Genomic DNA, 18,023 nt, shown 5'->3' with positions numbered 1-18,023 from the left:
ATTCCCGACCAACTATTGAGAGCATAACTGTACATGATTATTTGAAGGTTGACGTTTTTTGTATTAATAACACTTTTCTTTTATTGGTCGGATGAAATATGCTAATTTTGTGAGATAGGAATTTTGGGTTTTCATGAGCTGTATTCCACAATAATCCGTATTAAGACAATAAAAGACCTGAAATATTTCAGTTAGTGTGCAATGAATCTAAAATATATGAATGTTAAATTTTCATCATTACGTTATGGAAAATAATGAACTTTATCACAATATGCTAATATTTTGAGAACGACCTATATATAATTGATTTGAAAAAACATTACCATTGCTTGTTATGTTGTCTTTTCATCAAGCTGCAGTGCCAGCTCTCTTACGTTTCGCAATAGTCCCCTCCCTGGTCTCGTCATGGTTTCTCCCTTGCCTATAGATTTGCTACTTTTTTTATTAAAGCTTGTATGAGACTTTTGTCCTCCTGTCTGTGTTTGTGTCCTTTCACTGCTACATGACATATGACACATGCTAGATTTGGAAATGTCGACAGTTTCATACCAATATGTTGTTTGTCTGCCCCCAATGAGGTCATAGATGAAGAAATAATGACTTCTGACTTCTGAAGAAGTAAAGTTTAAAGATCACACTATCTGGGAAATACACAGGAAGGCTGATGTTTTTAGTAATTCTAACTGTGTTAAATGTGGTAATTCCCAATGTAAGATAATAAAGACACTTTGTAATGTCAAGTCTGTAATTAATATGAATTTTAAAAAAATAATAAAAATATCTGTTTAAGAGCGACAGTATGACATTGCCTCTTTTCACAATCTAAATATTTAATGCTGTACTTATATCTTGTAGTTCTTGAAAAGAAATGTGAAGCAGGTAACATTGGTATCAGTAGATTTATGCTTTACAAAGACCAGAGCATGGAAATTGACCACCAAATTCTGATTGCTGCCTCTGTAATTTATTTCTTGTAGGTACTGGGTCAGAAGAAGGGAACAAAACTGCACAGCTAATACTGACTGTGTAAACCTTTTTGATTTATTTAGTAAGACAGTTTAAAGCTCCACAAAAACCCTGAGGGAGAGAGACTGCTCTGAATGTACACTTACAGCAGTGGCTGATGAGACACAGCTGGCAACAATTAGCAGCCAGCTAAGAGGCAAGAGGCTGAGAGGCAAGCAGGGAAAGTCAAACCAGATATCGGGCAAATTTACTTTCACATTGTAACTACAAATAAGGAAAATACAAATGCAACCAGAAATACATTGTGAGCTTTACAAAAGCAACAGAAATGAACAAAACAAAATAAACAGATTAGCAAAAACAAAGGCAATATCTACACAAACCTAAAAAATGACATAGAAGCAAAGTAAAAAACACTGGCAAGATGGGAAAACAGAATAAATTAAAGGATCTGAAGGAAAAGTAAGACTGTCTAAGAATTAATAAAATATTGTTCACTTGACTGTTGAATGTTTTAGTTTTTTTACAACTTCACTTTTTTCCAGATAATTACTCTGGCCAGATATGCTTAACATTAACTGTTTTATGAATGGAATGTATTTCAAACAGGATAGTCACTGTTACAGGTCAGGACTCAACATGGAGTTTGTTTTAAATGATCACAGATTATATATTGTGTTAAGCATAAAACATATGACTTTTTGATACTAAATTTGTTTTAACACATCGAAAGCTGTTTTTGTTGTGGGTCTTTGACCTTCTCTAAAATTATTATCTGAATGGCAAAACAAAAAATCAAGAGTTACATGCTAAAAGGTAAGATCTTTACTAATCATAATTTTAATAGAACCCCATTTCAAAACCCTGAACTATCCCATTACACACCTGAAACTGTATCTTTTTACTGACCATTATCCTCTACTAACGTTTTAAGCCCTGTGAATAACGCTGATAAAGTAAGATAACTTAAAAATGTATCATTAAATGTTTATTTTTACTGATTAATATTGCAAAAATAAAACTGTTGGATTTATTTCCAAAGCCTCTTTAACATTGCAGTTACTTGGCCTGCCTTATCAATTTCACTTAAGTTTATGTACATTTTTTTCTCACTTTGACTTCACATCCAAGCACAGAGATAAGATTAAGACATTTTATTTTGAGAATATCTAAGTTACTGGATGAAATTTGCTCTGTTCTGGTCTGTGAGTGTTTTGTGAAATAGTTCAATTAAATTCACTTCAGGTCTGGATTAAAGCTTTAAGTGATTGGAAAAGGTTAGACTGATGCCCGCAGCTTAAACAATAAAATGGCTTGTAGAAAATATTAGCTCTTATTTGATCTTCTAATCAGTCTGGGATAGTTAAAATAGTAGTGTATAAATAGTATATTAAATAAAACAAATTACATAAAGATATAAATATTGGCAAGGAAAAAAATTTATTTAACTGGGATTACTAGAACAAAGGAACAAATAAAGATTACATTTGAAAACATTCAGAGAGTAAAAAAACATTATAGAAAATTTTAACCGTAACAGAAAAAAAGAATTGATAACATTGCTAATTTAAAACAAATAGTTAGTAAAGACATTATAAAAACATTTCCTGATTAAGTGATCTTTGATTTTTATAGTGAATACATAAACTGTAATGTTTCCAGTCCTGAAATTGTTCTAACTTGTAAATACATCCATATCAGGATTAAAAAGAGATGTGTGCACAAGCACAATTGCATTCTTTTAATTTCAGTTAAAGGGGACATATCATGCAAAATATTTTTTTTTTAGCTTTTAAACACATTTTGTGTGTACTGGGAGTGTCTGAAAGTCTAGAAAATTTTAATTCAGTCGCTCCAGATCCTGCGATGATACATTTAGATTTTTGCTTTTTGGGGTCATATTTGGTCAGTCTGTTCAGAGTTTTCCATTTTCTATTATATTCTATTTCATCCCTACTGACTGCCAGAGGCAGTGCTTCAAGCACTGAATGATCATTCTTGCGCATGTGCAGGTCGAGAATTTAATAACAACATAGTCACATGTGACCTACGTGAGTCTATATAGTCACATGTCACCGGGAGCCCAGTCCCCTTCTTTCTTTTTGTGCACACGTTGATTGAATGCCGGTGTGTTCGTTGTTCCCCGTTCCTCTTGCTGCTGGTAGCCTCATGATCGATTGTGGTCGGAGCTGCAGACGGTTCTGCACTCCAGAGGCTGCGCAAGCTGCTTTTTCCACCAGGTCTTCTGGTAAGTTTGTTCGGCTCGCCAGTGGCGTTTTCTGCTCGTGCTGAGTCCGTTAAGTAGTTGCTGTTCGCTTTGCTTTGATTGCTTGACTTGCCAGTAGCGTTTTCTGCTTGTGTCAAGTCTTATTCCTTTGACAGTGTTGCTGTTTGTTTTCATTTATACATTGCTCGCTGGCTGCCCAGTGGCATTTTCTGCTCGTGCTGAGCCTATTTATCTTCTTCGGCAGTGGTTTGCGGCTCGCTTTGATTTGTTCCCTGTTTATTGGCTAACCGGTAGTGATTTCTGCTCATGCTGAGTCCGTTTAATTTTTTTCACTGACTGGGCTGTCTCTGTCCAGCAGGATCCGTTGCTACCTGGAGAGGCTGCAGCTCTGACAAAGCGGTCCGTGCCTTTGGCATCTGGGAGGAGGGCCTTGCGGCGCGGGCCCTAGGGACTGTCCACTAAGGTGGATCAGCTTTCAACAGAGCTGGCCCAGATGAAGGCCCTCCTTCAGTCTCTCCGGGAGGATGGTGGCGAGACTTCCCCTCCTGAACAGGGTGGGTCCTCGACTTGCGAGGATGATGCTATTTCGGTCGTGGCCTCGGTCACCCTTTTTCGAGAGGACTTTCTGGAGTCGGGCTCCCGGACCTCAGGTTTGGGCTCCGGTGCCTCTCAGGGAGGTGCAGGGGAGCCGGTGTATGCAGCTATTAGAATGGCTCTGGGCCACATGCAGCTGGATGTTCCGCCAACCCAGTCTGCTCCATCTAGCGCCTTCTTTAGGCATCAAGATTCCGAGCCCGCCTTTGTCGTTCCTCCCTCGGCAGAGTACATCCAGGAGCTGCATGCTTGCTGGTTGGACACGAGGGCCTTTTCCCGGCCGATGGCGGATGGCAGGGCCCTGGCTGACATGCATGAGACATGCATGACCCAAAGTTCATGGCCATAGGTGAGGGTAGGAACGAAGAATGACCGGTAAATTGAGAGATTCGCTTTTCAGCTCAGCTCTCTCTTCACCACAATGGAGCAGCACAGCGCCCCCACTACTGTGGCAGCAGCACCAATCCATTTGTCGATCTCCCGATCTCCCCACCCCCACTGTAAACAGTGTTGGCGAAGCACTGCTTCCCCCTCCTGAGGTACCGGACGGTTTGCCAGAATCGCTTCAATGCCAACCGGTAGTCCTTCTCCATGGCCTCACTGAACTCCTCCCAGGTCCGAGTTTTTGCCTCCACCGCCCGGGCCGCAGCACGCTTGGCCCACGGTACCCGTCAGCTGCCTCAGGAGTCCCACAAGCCAACCACAGCCGATAGGACTACTTCTTCAGCTTGACAGCGTCCCTTACTGCCGGTGTCCACCACCGGGTTCTGGGATTGCCGCCACGACAGGCACTGCAGACCTTACGGCCGCAGCTACGGGCGGCAGCATCGACAATAGATACGAAAAACATGGTCCACCCGGACTCTATGTCTCCAACATCCCTCGGAATCTGGTCAAAGCTCTCCCGGAGGTGAGAGTTGAATACATCCCTGGACAAGGGGTCCGCCAGACGTTCCCAGCAGACCTTCACTATGCACTTGGGCCTGCCAAGTCTGTCCGGCTTTCTCCTCCCCCAGCGGATACAACTCACCACTCACCACCATCACACATTCCTAGGGAAAAAGTGCCATGTTTATGTCATGGCTCAAGAGCTATTGTGAATTTTAATTTAGAAAACTGTAACTTTCAAGTAACTTTTTTTGTCCTGTGGTCTGTCTAAGCCAAGTGGATATGTTGTTGGTTTTGTTAAAGGACAATTGAAGGATTTCTTTACAGACTGCAATTGCAGCTAAAATTTTAGCATTTGAAAAGTTCTCTATAAATTAATTTCTGTAGGGTCCATTCATTTCAATATTTATTTGAATGACAGCGTAGCTTTGTAAGTAGTAAATAATAAACCTTATATAACATTGATTTAGAAAAGAATAGGAACACCAATGAACTCTAAATTTTGGAAAACAGATTTCAAAACAGAGTTCTGCGTAATTAATTCACTGCTCTGAATCTTGGGTTATTTTAAATAATTTTTTCTGTGTCTTGACATTCAAGAGCAAAAGTTTTAATTATTTGTGTAAATTTGTTAATATTGTTTTAAAAAAGCATTTAATCTTTAGTAAGTTTGTTATCCATGGTTTTCTTGATTACTGCTGCAAATATACATTCTGAAATGTATATTTGCTTTCATTTTTAGGCCCACAATCACAAATCATCCTACTTTTAACAAAGATGTCATACTTTTACCAAACTCCACATGGAAGGAAATCTGCAAATACAAAATCAAGAGAAGGCTCCATGAAAGTCGATACATTTTAAGTGCTTTTGAGATGAAGAAATCTTGGGACTGCAGGACAGTCATTGCAGAGAGAGTCATTGCTTTCAAGGATAAAATTCCTGATAATGTCAGGTATGATTTTTGGAATACTGGAATATTAAAATGATGAATTTAGTGCAGTTAATGAGTTCAGGATTAATCACAATATTTTGAATGGTTCTTTTAGCATTGAACTTTTGATGCCATGTGGAAACAAACTTGTTTCACCAAAGTTACGTGAAGATCTAGAACTGAATGACAATTATTTTTATTTAAGTCTTGATGTTAAGCCTTGTAAATAATAAAGTACATGCTCTTTTAGTGTAAAAATTATCTTTCACTCATTAGGTCTTCAAAAAACAACCTTTTATGGCTAACCTTTTTTTTTTATTTTAATTAGCCAAAACAAGATGTCTTTGCTTAAAACCGTGTAGACACAGTACCTTCAGCAGTATTATTCAATTATTAACCTTAACATTTTGCAAGCATTGAGAATGTACTTAAGTTTTTACCACACATGCCTCTCAATTGATAAATTATAATTCTTTTTGACTTTTTAATAAACCATAACATCTCATAACATGATATCAGAATCAGAATCAGAATCAGAATCAGAAAAGCTTTATTGCCAAGTACGTTTTTGGACATACAAGGAATTTGTTTTGGCGTAGTCAGTGCAATACAATACAAATTAAACAGTGTAAACATATCTACAATATAATATAAATATATGTGCACAGTTTTAAGTGAGTGAGAGTAAATTTAGAGCAGTATAAGATGCAAGAGCAATACAACAGTGCAGGTGATCATTGTGCAAGTAAAGCAGGAGTCCATGCTGAGTGTTAATGTAACGCATAGAGTTACATATGCTGTTATTGTATGGTTGCTGTTTCAACTACTGAATACTTATAAGATCCCAATAAATTATTTTTGGTAAACCATATTTTTAAAAAGGTATTGTCAGGTTTAAATGCCTGAATTTATATAAAATATTTCCAAAAAAACAAACTATTTGAGTTTTTAATTTTCAACCAGATATATTGGGAGATTTTTAATGTGAACACTGCACTTTCCCAGTTGTTTTATACTTTGGTTTATTTTTCCTTTTAGTTTGTTTGTGGTTAAGCAACAAAAAATTGCAGTGTTTCTGTTTCTATATTAGCTGTTTTGTTTGTTTTATAGAAGAAGGACCATCCAAACTTGCCAAAATACTAGGCTTTGCAACAAGTGCAACTTTCATTCCTCTGGTTGGGTTTTCTCCGCAGCCTTCAATTGAGTTTTTGCACGAGGAGTCCGTCAGCCCCAGTCGCCGATTGCCTATGGCAAACACCTGCATCAACTGCTTAAAACTGCCACTACCTGAGACCTACGATCAGTTCAAAGAAAGTATGGACTTTGCATTAGGAAACACACAAGGCTTTGGGAGAGAGTGATGAAAACTAGTTTTGAACAACATACTTTGAGGATGATTAAGTTCAAATTGAAGTTATTTTTTTCACTTAAGTTTTTTAAGTTCTTGCTTTAAGTGCACCAGATACAAAAGAGAAGAAAACAACCAATTTGACAGTTTTTGTTTAGAATGCAAACAAATAATTTTCTTTTTTTGTAATGCAGAAATTGTTGGTTGTCACTAAACAACAAATTCACAAACTAAAACTGTTATGCTGTCGCTGAGCTGTTTGTATATTTTATTGTTTCTGTCTTTGTTGCTCATGAAAAGCAGTTTAATCATGTGTTACCTCTTTTTTCAGGTTTTTGGATTTTATCAAATACTGGAATTTGAAGTTCACATCTGTAGACTGTGTTGAATGTTTTTCTACTACATTATTCACCACACAAGTTATTTGTAAATGTTTATGAAACTGTTTTTTTAGTACATTATAACATTTCCAGCACATCTAACAAAGAAAAGTTTAAAAGTAATAGCGGGTAAACAATTTGTAAATAAAACCAATAACTTTTTTCTTGCATTTTGATTTTCTTTTTGTAAACAATTCAAGAATCCTTCATGAGGACTAAAATATCGAGGCACGTGACGTCGCCCGGTGCGTCGAAGCCGGGGTCCCACCCTGGAGCCAGAGCTTGTGCGGGAAGTCGAGAGATATTGACTAGAAATAGTCGGCTCGCCTCCACGCACAGCGTGGGCTCTGGAACCCATCTCCTCGAGAGGGGCTGGACTCTCTTCTATTCTGGAATGGCCCACGGGGAGAGGCGGCGGGCTGGTGTGGGTTTGCTTGTTGCCCCCGAGCTCAGCTGTCTCGTGTTGGGGTCTACCCCAGTGTCGCATCCCTGTGCCTTGGGGTTGGGGATAGGTCTCTGACTGTTGTCTCGGCCTACGGGCCGAGCGGTAGTGCAGAGTACCCGGCCTTCTTGGTGTCCCTGTCGGGAGTGATGGATAGTGCCCCTCCCGGGGACTCCATTATTCTGCTGGGGGACAACAATGCCCACATGGGAAACGACAGTGACACCTGGAGAGGCGTGATCGGGAGGAATGGCCTCCCCGATCTGAATCCGAGCGGTGTTTTGTTATTGGACTTCTGTGCTAGTCACAGATTGTCCATAATGAACACCATGTTCAAACATAAGGGTGTCCATCAGTGCACTTGGCACCAGGACACCCTAGGCAGGAGGTCAATGATCGACTTTGTTGTCGACCTTCGGACGCATGTTTTGGACACTCGGGTTAAGAGAGGGGCTGAACTGTCCACTGATCACCACCTGGTGGTGAGTTGGATCCGCTGGAGGAGGAGAATGCCGGACAGACTTGGCAGGCCCAAGCGCATAGTGAGGGTCTGCTGGGAACGCCTGGCAGAGCCCTCGGCCAGGGATATATTCAACTCCCACCTCTGGGAGAGCTTTGACCAGATCCCGGGGGATGTTGGAGACATAGAGTCCGAGTGGACCATGTTCTCCGCATCTATTGTTGATGCTGCCGGCCGTAAGGTCTGCGGTGCCTGTCGCGGCGGCAATCCCAGAACCCGGTGGTGGACACCAGCAGTAAGGGACGCTGTCAAGCTGAAGAAGGAGTCCTATCGGCTGTGGTTGGCTTGTGGGACTCCTGAGGCAGCTGACGGGTACCGTGAGGCCAAGCGTGCTGCGGCCCGGGCTGTGGCAGAGGTAAAAACCCGGGCCTGGGAGGGGTTCGGCGAGGCCATGGAGAAGGACTACCGGTTGGCCTCGAAGCTATTCTGGCAAACCGTCCGGCGCCTCAGGAGGGGGAAGCAGTGCTTCGCCAACACTGTTTACAGTGGGGGTGGGAGGCTGCTGACCTCGACTGAGGACATTATCGGGCGGTGGAAGGAGTACTTCAAGGATTTCCTCAATCCTGCCATCACGCATTCCGTGGTGGAAACAGGGGCTGGGGACTCTGGGTTGGACTCCTTCATCACCCAGGCTGAAGTTACCGAGGTGGTTAAAAAGCTCCGCGGTGGCAAGGCTTCAGGGTGGATGAGATCTGCCCTGAGTACTTCAAATCTCTGGATGTTGTGAGGCTGTCATGGTTGACACGCCTCTTCAACATTGCGTGGCGGTCGGGGACAGTGCCTCTGGACTGGCAGACTGGTGGTCCCCCTTGATAAGAAGGGGGATCGGAGGGTGTGTTCCAACTACAGGGGGATCACACTCCTCAGCCTCCCTGGTAAGGCCTATGCCAGGGTATTGGAGAGGAGAGTCCGGCCGATAGTGAAATCTCGGCTTCAGAAGGAGCAGTGTTGCTTTCGTCCCGGCCGTGGAACACTGGACCAGCTCTATACCCTCTACAGGGTACTCGAGTGTAGAGTGGGAGTTTGCCCAACTGGTTCACCTGTGTTTTGTGGACCTGGAGAAGGCATTCGACCGTGTCCCTCATGATGCCCTTAAGGGGGTGCTCCAGGAGCATGGTATCGCGGGCCCTTTATTAGGGGCCATCCGGCCCCTGTACGAGCGGAGCAGGAGTTTGGTCCGCATTGCTGGCAGTAAGTCGGACCTGTTCCCGGTGCATGCTGGACTCCGGCAGGACTGCCCTTTGTCACCGGTCCTGTTCATAACTTTTATGGACAGGATTTCTAGGCGCAGCCAAGGGCCACAGGGGGTCTAGTTTGGGGACCAGTGGATTTCAATTCAATTCAATTCAATTCAAAGATACTTTATTGATCCCCGAGGGGAAATTAGAATTCCAGTACAACCCATCCAAACATACATCATGACACAAGACAAGGGGGACGGGTCACCGAGGCTTTGCTGCCATTCACAGGCGCTGCCCTTGTTAGATGAGAAAAGAGGCCACATTACGTAAGTAGAGGAAAAAAATCATATTTCACCCTTTATCCTTAGCAGGATACAGTTTGAGATTGCAAAAAACCCCAGAACAAAGAAGCAACATTTCATCTCTTCTTTTTGCAGATGACGTGGTCCTGCTGGCCCCCTCTAGCCAAGACCTACAGCATGCGCTGTGGCGGTTCGCAGCCGAGTGTGAAGCGGCTGGGATGAAGATCAGCTCCTCCAAGTCCGAGGCCATGATACTTGACCAGAAAATGGTGGCTTGTCCTCTTCAGGTTGGAGGGGAGTTCCTGTCTCAAGTAGAGGAGTTCAAGTATCTCAGGGTCTTGTTCACAAGTGAGGGAAGAATGGAGCAGGAGATCGACAGACGGATCGGTGCGGCTGCCACAGTAATGGAGGCACTGTGTTTGTCTGTTGTGGTGAAGAGAGAGCTGAGCCGAAAAGCGAAGCTCTCGATTTACTGGTCGGTCCACGTTCCTACTCTCACCTATGGCCATGAACTTTGGGTCATGACCGAAAGAACGAGATCCCGGATACAAGCGGCTGAAATGAGCTTCCTCCGTAGGGTCGCCGGGCACTCCCTTAGATATAGGGTGAGGAGCTCGGCCATCCGGGAGGGGCTCGGAGTAGAGCCACTGCTCCTCCACATCGAGAGGAGCCAGTTGAGGTGGCTCGGACATCTATACCGGATTCCTCCTGGACGCCTTCCTCGGGAGGTGTTCCAGGCACATCCCACCAGGAGGAGGCCCAGGGGACGGCCCAGGACACGCTGGAGGGACTATGTCTCTCGGCTGGCCTGGGAACGCCTTGGGCTCCATTCGGAGGAGCTGGAAGAGGTGTCTGGGGGGAGGGACGTCTGGGTGTCTCTGCTGAATCTGCTGCCCCCGCAACCTGGTCCCGGATAAACGGAAGACGAGTACGAGTACGAGTAAACAAATTTATTCTATACACATGTAGAAATTTCTAAGATTCAGTGCACTTTCACATTATAACTGTTGCAAAAGTGTTATTCTTTCAAAAGAATGTTACAGGTCTAAAAACAGTTCAATACCATGGTTGCCATCTTCTCTTAGAGTATCAATATTGCACTGAATTATGTTATTCAATTCAATTCAGTTTGTTTATGTAGCGCCAATTCACAACACGTCGTCTCAAGGCACTTCACAAAAGTCAGGTACATACATTCCAATTAATCCTAACCATTGAACAGTGCTGTCAGATTCAGTTATTTATTCAAATTGGATAAAACGTTTTTTTCTGTCTAAGGAAACCCAGCAGATTGCATCCAGTTAGTGACTTGCTGCATTCCCTCCTCCCAGATGAGCATGTAGAGACAGTGGACAGTCACTGGCGTTGACTTAGCAGCAATCCTTCATACTGAGCATGCATGTAACGACAGTGGAGAGGAAAAACTCCCTTTTAACAGGAAGAAACCTCCAGCAGAACCACGGTCAGTGTGAGCGGCCATCTGCCACGACCGACTGGAGGTTTGAAAGAACAGAGCAAAGACACAAAGAGAACAAAGAAGCACTGATCCAGGAGTCCTTTCTATGGGAAGGAAAAGTAAATGTTAGTGGATGTAGCTCCTTTAGTCGTTTCACCTAGAAAGAAAGAACAGATAAACTCTAAGCCAGTTTTCAAAGTTGGAGTCTGCAAGAAAGTTAGTCACAGTAAAAGCTCATTCAATTGCCATGCCTAGGAGAGAGAAAGGGTTAAACACTGAAAGACAGGGCCATGTGGATCATCGGTAGAGGGTGAGCATTAAGTTGTTGCCAGCAGAAGCTTGGACGATGTCCCTCTCCAGAAAGGTGTCACAGGTAGACATAGAGTCAGGCCAGGTGTAGCTTCTAGGAAGAGAAAAGAGAGAGAACAAAGTAAAAAGCTGGAATAACAGCAAATAATGCAAAATTGGAGTAATGTGAGAACGTAGCAAAGAGGGCGAAAGTGGTCATTATGTCCTCCAGCAGCCTAAGCCTATAGCAGCATAACTACAGAGATAGCTCAGGATAACCTAAGCCACTCTAACTATAAGCTTTATCAAAAAGGAAAGTTTTAAGCCTAGCCTTAAAAGTGAGCAGTTTGTCCATCTAGAGCCCACTGATGGCCATTGTTATACTAAAAACCACAATGATTGGGATATCTCTCTCTGTCGGATTGACCATAATGGAAACTAAATGTACATCCTTCAATCAAACGAGGTGTGAAAATTTTGACAGGTGGGCGGGACTTCCGGTGGCTGGGACATCCTAGGGCGGGACTTCCGGATATTGTCATTAATCGGATGTTGTCATTAGCTGGATGTCGTCATTAACCGGATGTTGTTATTAGCCGGATGTTGTCATTACAAGGAAGCGAATCTTTCTAATTGTATGTTTTTAGATGTTTTTTTACATCTAAAAACAAAACATGTAGTTTATCCACTTTAAAAGTTCACTCAGGTTAATGCAGGCACATCACACAAAATTCTGATAAAAAGAGAAAACCTGACAGAATTGTAAATTAATTTTGTTATAACGCAGGGGTTATTTAGATGTTATTTAGAAAAGAAGGATGAATTGGCTTCTGTTGTAGAGATGAACTGAAAAAAAAATAAACATGTAGTTTATCCACTTTAAAAGGTCACTCAGGTTAATGCAGGTACATGACACCAAATTCTGATAAAAAGAGAGAACCTGACAGAATTATAAATTATGTGCTCAGTATGCTGTTTCCAAATTAGAAATGGATTCTACAGCTAAAAGACTTTGTTTGGAATCATGAGAGACTCCATTTGGTAAAATGGATGATAATTTTAGTTACCTTAAGTTTTCTTTTTTCATCTTAGAGCAATAGTTATTGAGGATTTAGAGAAAACAGTTTTCCCCTCATCCCACGTGGGAGCCAGAGGTTGTAACCAGTATGTCTAGGTAAAACGCCACAAGAAACTGAAAAAAATAAAAAATAAAGGTTATAAAATCCTCAGTCACTGTTTATTGAATTAAGGCATCCACAGCTGTTTCTTGTGTATTGTCTCAGACACAGTCTTCACACCCACTGTAGTCAAAGTAATTAAGAGGAATGTGCTCTTTTCCTGGCTATAAGTCTTGAGCATTGTCTCTGACAATTCCTATTCCCTGTTTATTGAATTAACACGTCTGCGCTGTTGCTGAGGTGTCTCGGGGGGGTGGCCAAGGGGCGTAACTAGAGGGGCGTAACTATGCGCGCTGATAGGATTTCGTCATTAGAGGGCGAATCTAGAATCAACGAATTTAAAAAACAGGGGCATTCTTCAGTGTTTGTTTTAAATACTATCGGAAAACGCAACAATTTACCTGCAGCATTCGCTGGAAAATAACTCTTGTTGAACAATGGTTAGAGTTAAGAGAGTTTTTCATCAAACCGGGGAGAAAAGCAAGGCGTGCCGAGATGATGATCAACCATCTACATCATCTATTTCCTCATCTGAGCTACCTATCGGAATTCCTATCGTAACATACTCTGCAGATGATGATCCAACTTCACCAACAACAATGGATGAAAAACAGGCCTCAGGTCAGCTAAGACGTACGTCTCTTCTGTATGAAACCCCAGTAACCGTCTACAGGCATACGCGCCGTAAGTTGGATGCCCCGAAGAAATCAACATATTACCTATGCAAGGTACAAAGGCCTCCGTTCGACACTGCAGGAAGAGTAGTCTTTGGAACCATATGGACTGAGTGGTAGCTGGGGGTATATTTTCATGTACGAAATAGGAGAGCTCTGCCTGTATCAATTGGATCAAGACGGCTGGCAATCCCACACCTTAACGATAACCCTGAATCAATCTCAGTGTACGAAAGGGAGGATGAAGATGAAAGCTCTCCTCAACAAGCAAAAAGGATGAGAATGTGTCCTTCCGATGTTGAAATAGCTGCGAGAGAACCTCTCTTGAGTGCAGTGTGGGGGTCAAAAACCACAGCAAATGGCCGCTGGTCTTTTCAGGCAAGCAAACGCAAGAATAACCAGATGACCCCCTCAGATCTGTTTGTGTTGGAGGCATTCAATCAGAACTGCGGTGTATTCAAGACTTTGCTGGCTCTACCATATGATGCTTGGGTTGAGAAGATTAATGAAATTGGACAGCGTCTTTCCAACCTTTTACAAAAACTCACGCTGCTGGATTGATGTTATGTCATTGAAAAGAATCCTGACGTTCCCTGTTGCGGATCTAAAGCCCACCCTCTTTTGAGGACCCACTCCCCTTCTTGAGGACCATCCCACCTTCCTGCGCTATATATCAGGGCCTAAGTGTGAGCTCACAGACTGTTCTTCTTCATAACGGCGGGCGGCAGACCTTGAGAATGTATGGAGCATACGGGAAAACACCATACTGGGACCTCTACAACCAGCAAGAAGAGACCGTCTTCTCTCCCGATCATGATGATGAAAGCTTCAACACCGGGCCGTATCATCCACCTTCTCCAGACCTCTACTCACCAGCCATCTCATCGTCGCAGCTCTTTGAGTACCTATTCAGTCCAGGGACACCGAAAGGATACAACCTCAGATCGTATCATCCGCATTCTCCCGACCTCTATTCACCACTATGTGTGGCTGAGTCTGTACACACAGATATCCAACCTGAAGACAAGAGGGTGATCGTGGAGGACGAGGCAACCATCAGCTACTCAGCCTTCACCAGAAGAGGAGGAGAGTAATCAGGGTGATGAAATTGACGGCTGGATCTCAAGCGCTCTCATCAATACGGTGAAAACATAACCTGTTTGAGCTATGTCAAAGAAACCTGTTACGGGTGCATAACGAACCACCCGAGCCAACGACAGCATCAGTGCCTGGAGATATTGGAGGAGGAGTATTACCAAATCAACTTTCAACGCATCGTGCAACGACTCGTAAACCCCAAGCTCCTTCCTGCTATTCGGAAACTTCTGACACTTCGACGCATACAAGCAGATGACTTCAGAGTGAAAACGATTGCAGAGATGTCAGTTTTATATGAACTGAAATCGGTACAAGGCCTCCATAGTGTAATCATTGATATGTATGAGAAGATGAGCGGTAATGACTGTCTCAAGCAGCTTAACTCTGTTTCAGAGTGCTACCATCCGATCTCAGATGATTGATGACTTGTTTTGTCTTTTCTGTATTCTCTCTCGGCTTTCTACTGGTATACATATATATATAACAGTTCTGTTTTTTAAAGATTGCAGTGTTTGAATTGATCTTTATTATCTGAATGTGTTTTTGTTCTGTTTCTCTATTAAATACGGGTACAAAATAAAAAAAAGAAGTATAAATATACCCTCAGGTGTTTGTTTTTTTCATTATTTAACAAGTAGTCGTCAGAGTGAGCATAAGACTGGGATGTCTGAAAGAAGGATCATGAAAAATGCATATTACAGCCCATCAAATCCGGGATGTTTAGGGGGTTTAGAAAGGATGATGAGGGTTATACAAGATGAAACGGGGAAGAAGGTAGCGGTTGAAAAAGTTAAAGATTTTTTATCGGGAGAAGATACGTATACTCTACATAAACCTGCAAGAATAAAGTTCCCGAGAAACAGAGTTTTTGTCGCCAGACCATTGAGACAGTTCCAAGCCGATCTCTGTGACATGCAAGCTCTGGCCAAGGAAAACGACGGTTACAATTATTTATTAACAGTCATTGACATCTTTTCAAAGAGGGCGTATGTACGTGTTTTGAAGAGGAAAACTGCTGCAGAGGTGCTAAAGGCTTTTGAATCAGTTTTTAAAGAAAGTCAGGTCCCAAAAAAACTTCAGACTGATGCAGGGAAATAATTTTTTAACAAGACATTTAAGCTTCTAATGGAGAAACACGGTATTGAACATTTTGCAACATCAAGTGAAGCAAAAGCCTCTGTGGTTGAGAGGTTTAACCGTACGTTAAAAACAAGGATGTTGAGATATTTTACTGCTAACAACACCCGGCGGTACATTGACGTCAGGCAAAATTTAACTAGAAGCTACAACCATACCAACCACACCAGCATTAAGATGAGCCCAATGGAAGTGACCTCAGAAAATGCCTTTCAAGTGTTTCAGAATCTGTATGATGTTACCTCCAACAGATATTGCAGGGCCTCAGTGACAATGTTTAAACAGGGGGATCTTGTCAGAATATCCAAGGTACGTGGAGTGTTTGACAAAAAATACAGAGTTTTACAGATGAAGTGTTTACAGTGTATGAGCGGATACCCCGATCTCCTCCTGTATACAAACTCAAAGATTTGGATGGAGAACCTATTGAGAGTTCTTTTTACGCTGAGGAACTTCAAAAAGTAAAAATATTTAAGGACAAGATGTATCAAGTGGAGAAAATATTAAATCAAGGCACCGTCAAGGGTGTCAAACAGGTTTTTGTACGCTGGAAAAATTGGCCTGAGAAATTCAACAGTTGGATCAAGTTTGATGAACTACAAAACGTATAAAATAGGTGTGTGCTAAAATCTAACGATTCATACAGCATCATGGACAGCAAGGCAGAGGATGACAGTTTTTACATTACCCTTCCCTCTAACGCTAGCAAGGAAGTGTTTAAAAATAATACCAGTTCGAGTTTCCGTGTAAATTTAGCTCAACATATTGATTTAGAAGGCCAATGGATGGTTGCATTAGCAGAGATTTCATACCCTCATACATGGCATAATTTATCGGATCATAATGCCTACTTTGAATGGAGAAAGGTTGGCGATGTGGAGATCAATACGCAAAGGATCAGAAGTGGCTACTATAACAGCATTATTCAACTCGAGACAGAGATGGAACTGTTTTTCAAAAAAATGAACTTGGGTATCCGCATTAAATTCAGCAAAGTTCAAAAGAGATTTGCATTTCAAGCAAGCGGTCCGTATGAAATACGCTTCTTCAACACTCTAGCTTATATGATGGGCATGAAACCAGGGGAATGGATTCATGTATCTGAACCAAAACTGGCTCCTTTTCCGGCAGATAAAAAGGCTGGTTTCTATCACCTATACTGTTACAGCGACGTGGTCAGCCCGCAAATAGTAGGCGACACTTTTGCACCTTTACTGCGGACCATCAAAGTACAAGGCGACTTCAGTGAAATGGTTACTCTGACATTTAACCCCGCCCACTACCTTCCAGTTTCCAGAAGACATATTGAAAATATCCATATAGAAATTAAATCGGACCAGAATGTTCCTGTACATTTCGTCTATGGAAAGAACATCGTAAGACTACACTTCAAACCGGTGATATCACAACGTAGCCTGAGATAAAGTTTATTTGTATAAACTATTCCAGAGATATATATAACCTCTAAAACTGATTGATTATCATTCATATTACCCTGGTCCTTCAACACTGCATCAAGCAGGCAAGAGAGAACATGGCACAGCTAAGTCTGTGACGTGATCCAGATCGCTTTGTAAATTACTATGTAAGTCAATCAGGCGGTAATCTGCCAGGGTTTTATGGGGCCCCGGTCATGTACGGACGCGGAATTGGATCATTATTTTCAAAATTATTCCGCTTCGTATCCCCTCTGGTTAAAAAAGGATTTGCTATTGCAAAACCCCATCTTAAAACGGCTGCATCAAATATCGCTTCGGATGTCATCGGTAGAGCCGTGAGTAAAATGAGTGGTTCTACATGCACCGAAGGTCAAGAAGGTTCAGGAATTATGGTTTTATCCAAAAGACCCAGAACAAGACCCCCTGGTGATCGTTTAAGGATGGTTAAAAAACAACGACAGACGCGGAAAAGGAGATCAGTTGGAGCTGACAAACGAAGAGGAAGGAAGTCATCCGCAAGTTTTGATATATTTAAATAATGGCTTTTACATAACAAATCATCAGAGTGCACGCTGGCAGAGTTGGACTTATTCTCTGCCCCGATGACGCAGCTATCGATTGAAGATAAAATTTACACCGAGATCCAGCCTTTATCAGCAATCACCGATGGAGGCCCGATCGAGTTTTTCATTCCGGGAGATGGAGAAAAGTATCTAGATCTCAACGATACGCTGTTGCATCTCAGAGTGAAAATTACTAACAAGGATGGAACAAACCTGCCGGACGATGCACCGACGATGCACCTGTAGGGCTCATCAACTACCCGGTAAACACCATCTTCAGTCAGTGTGATGTCACTCTCGGAGATTGATTGATTTCACAATCCAGCACTACACATCCATATAGAGCCATGATTGAGACATTGTTAAACTTTTCTGAGGATTCTTTAAAAAGCCAGTTTAGCTCTGGTC

The sequence above is a fragment of the Girardinichthys multiradiatus genome, chromosome 13 (assembly GCF_021462225.1).
Source record: "Girardinichthys multiradiatus isolate DD_20200921_A chromosome 13, DD_fGirMul_XY1, whole genome shotgun sequence".
NCBI classification, from domain to species: Eukaryota; Metazoa; Chordata; class Actinopteri; order Cyprinodontiformes; family Goodeidae; genus Girardinichthys; species Girardinichthys multiradiatus.
This window is presented reverse-complemented; position numbering follows the sequence as displayed.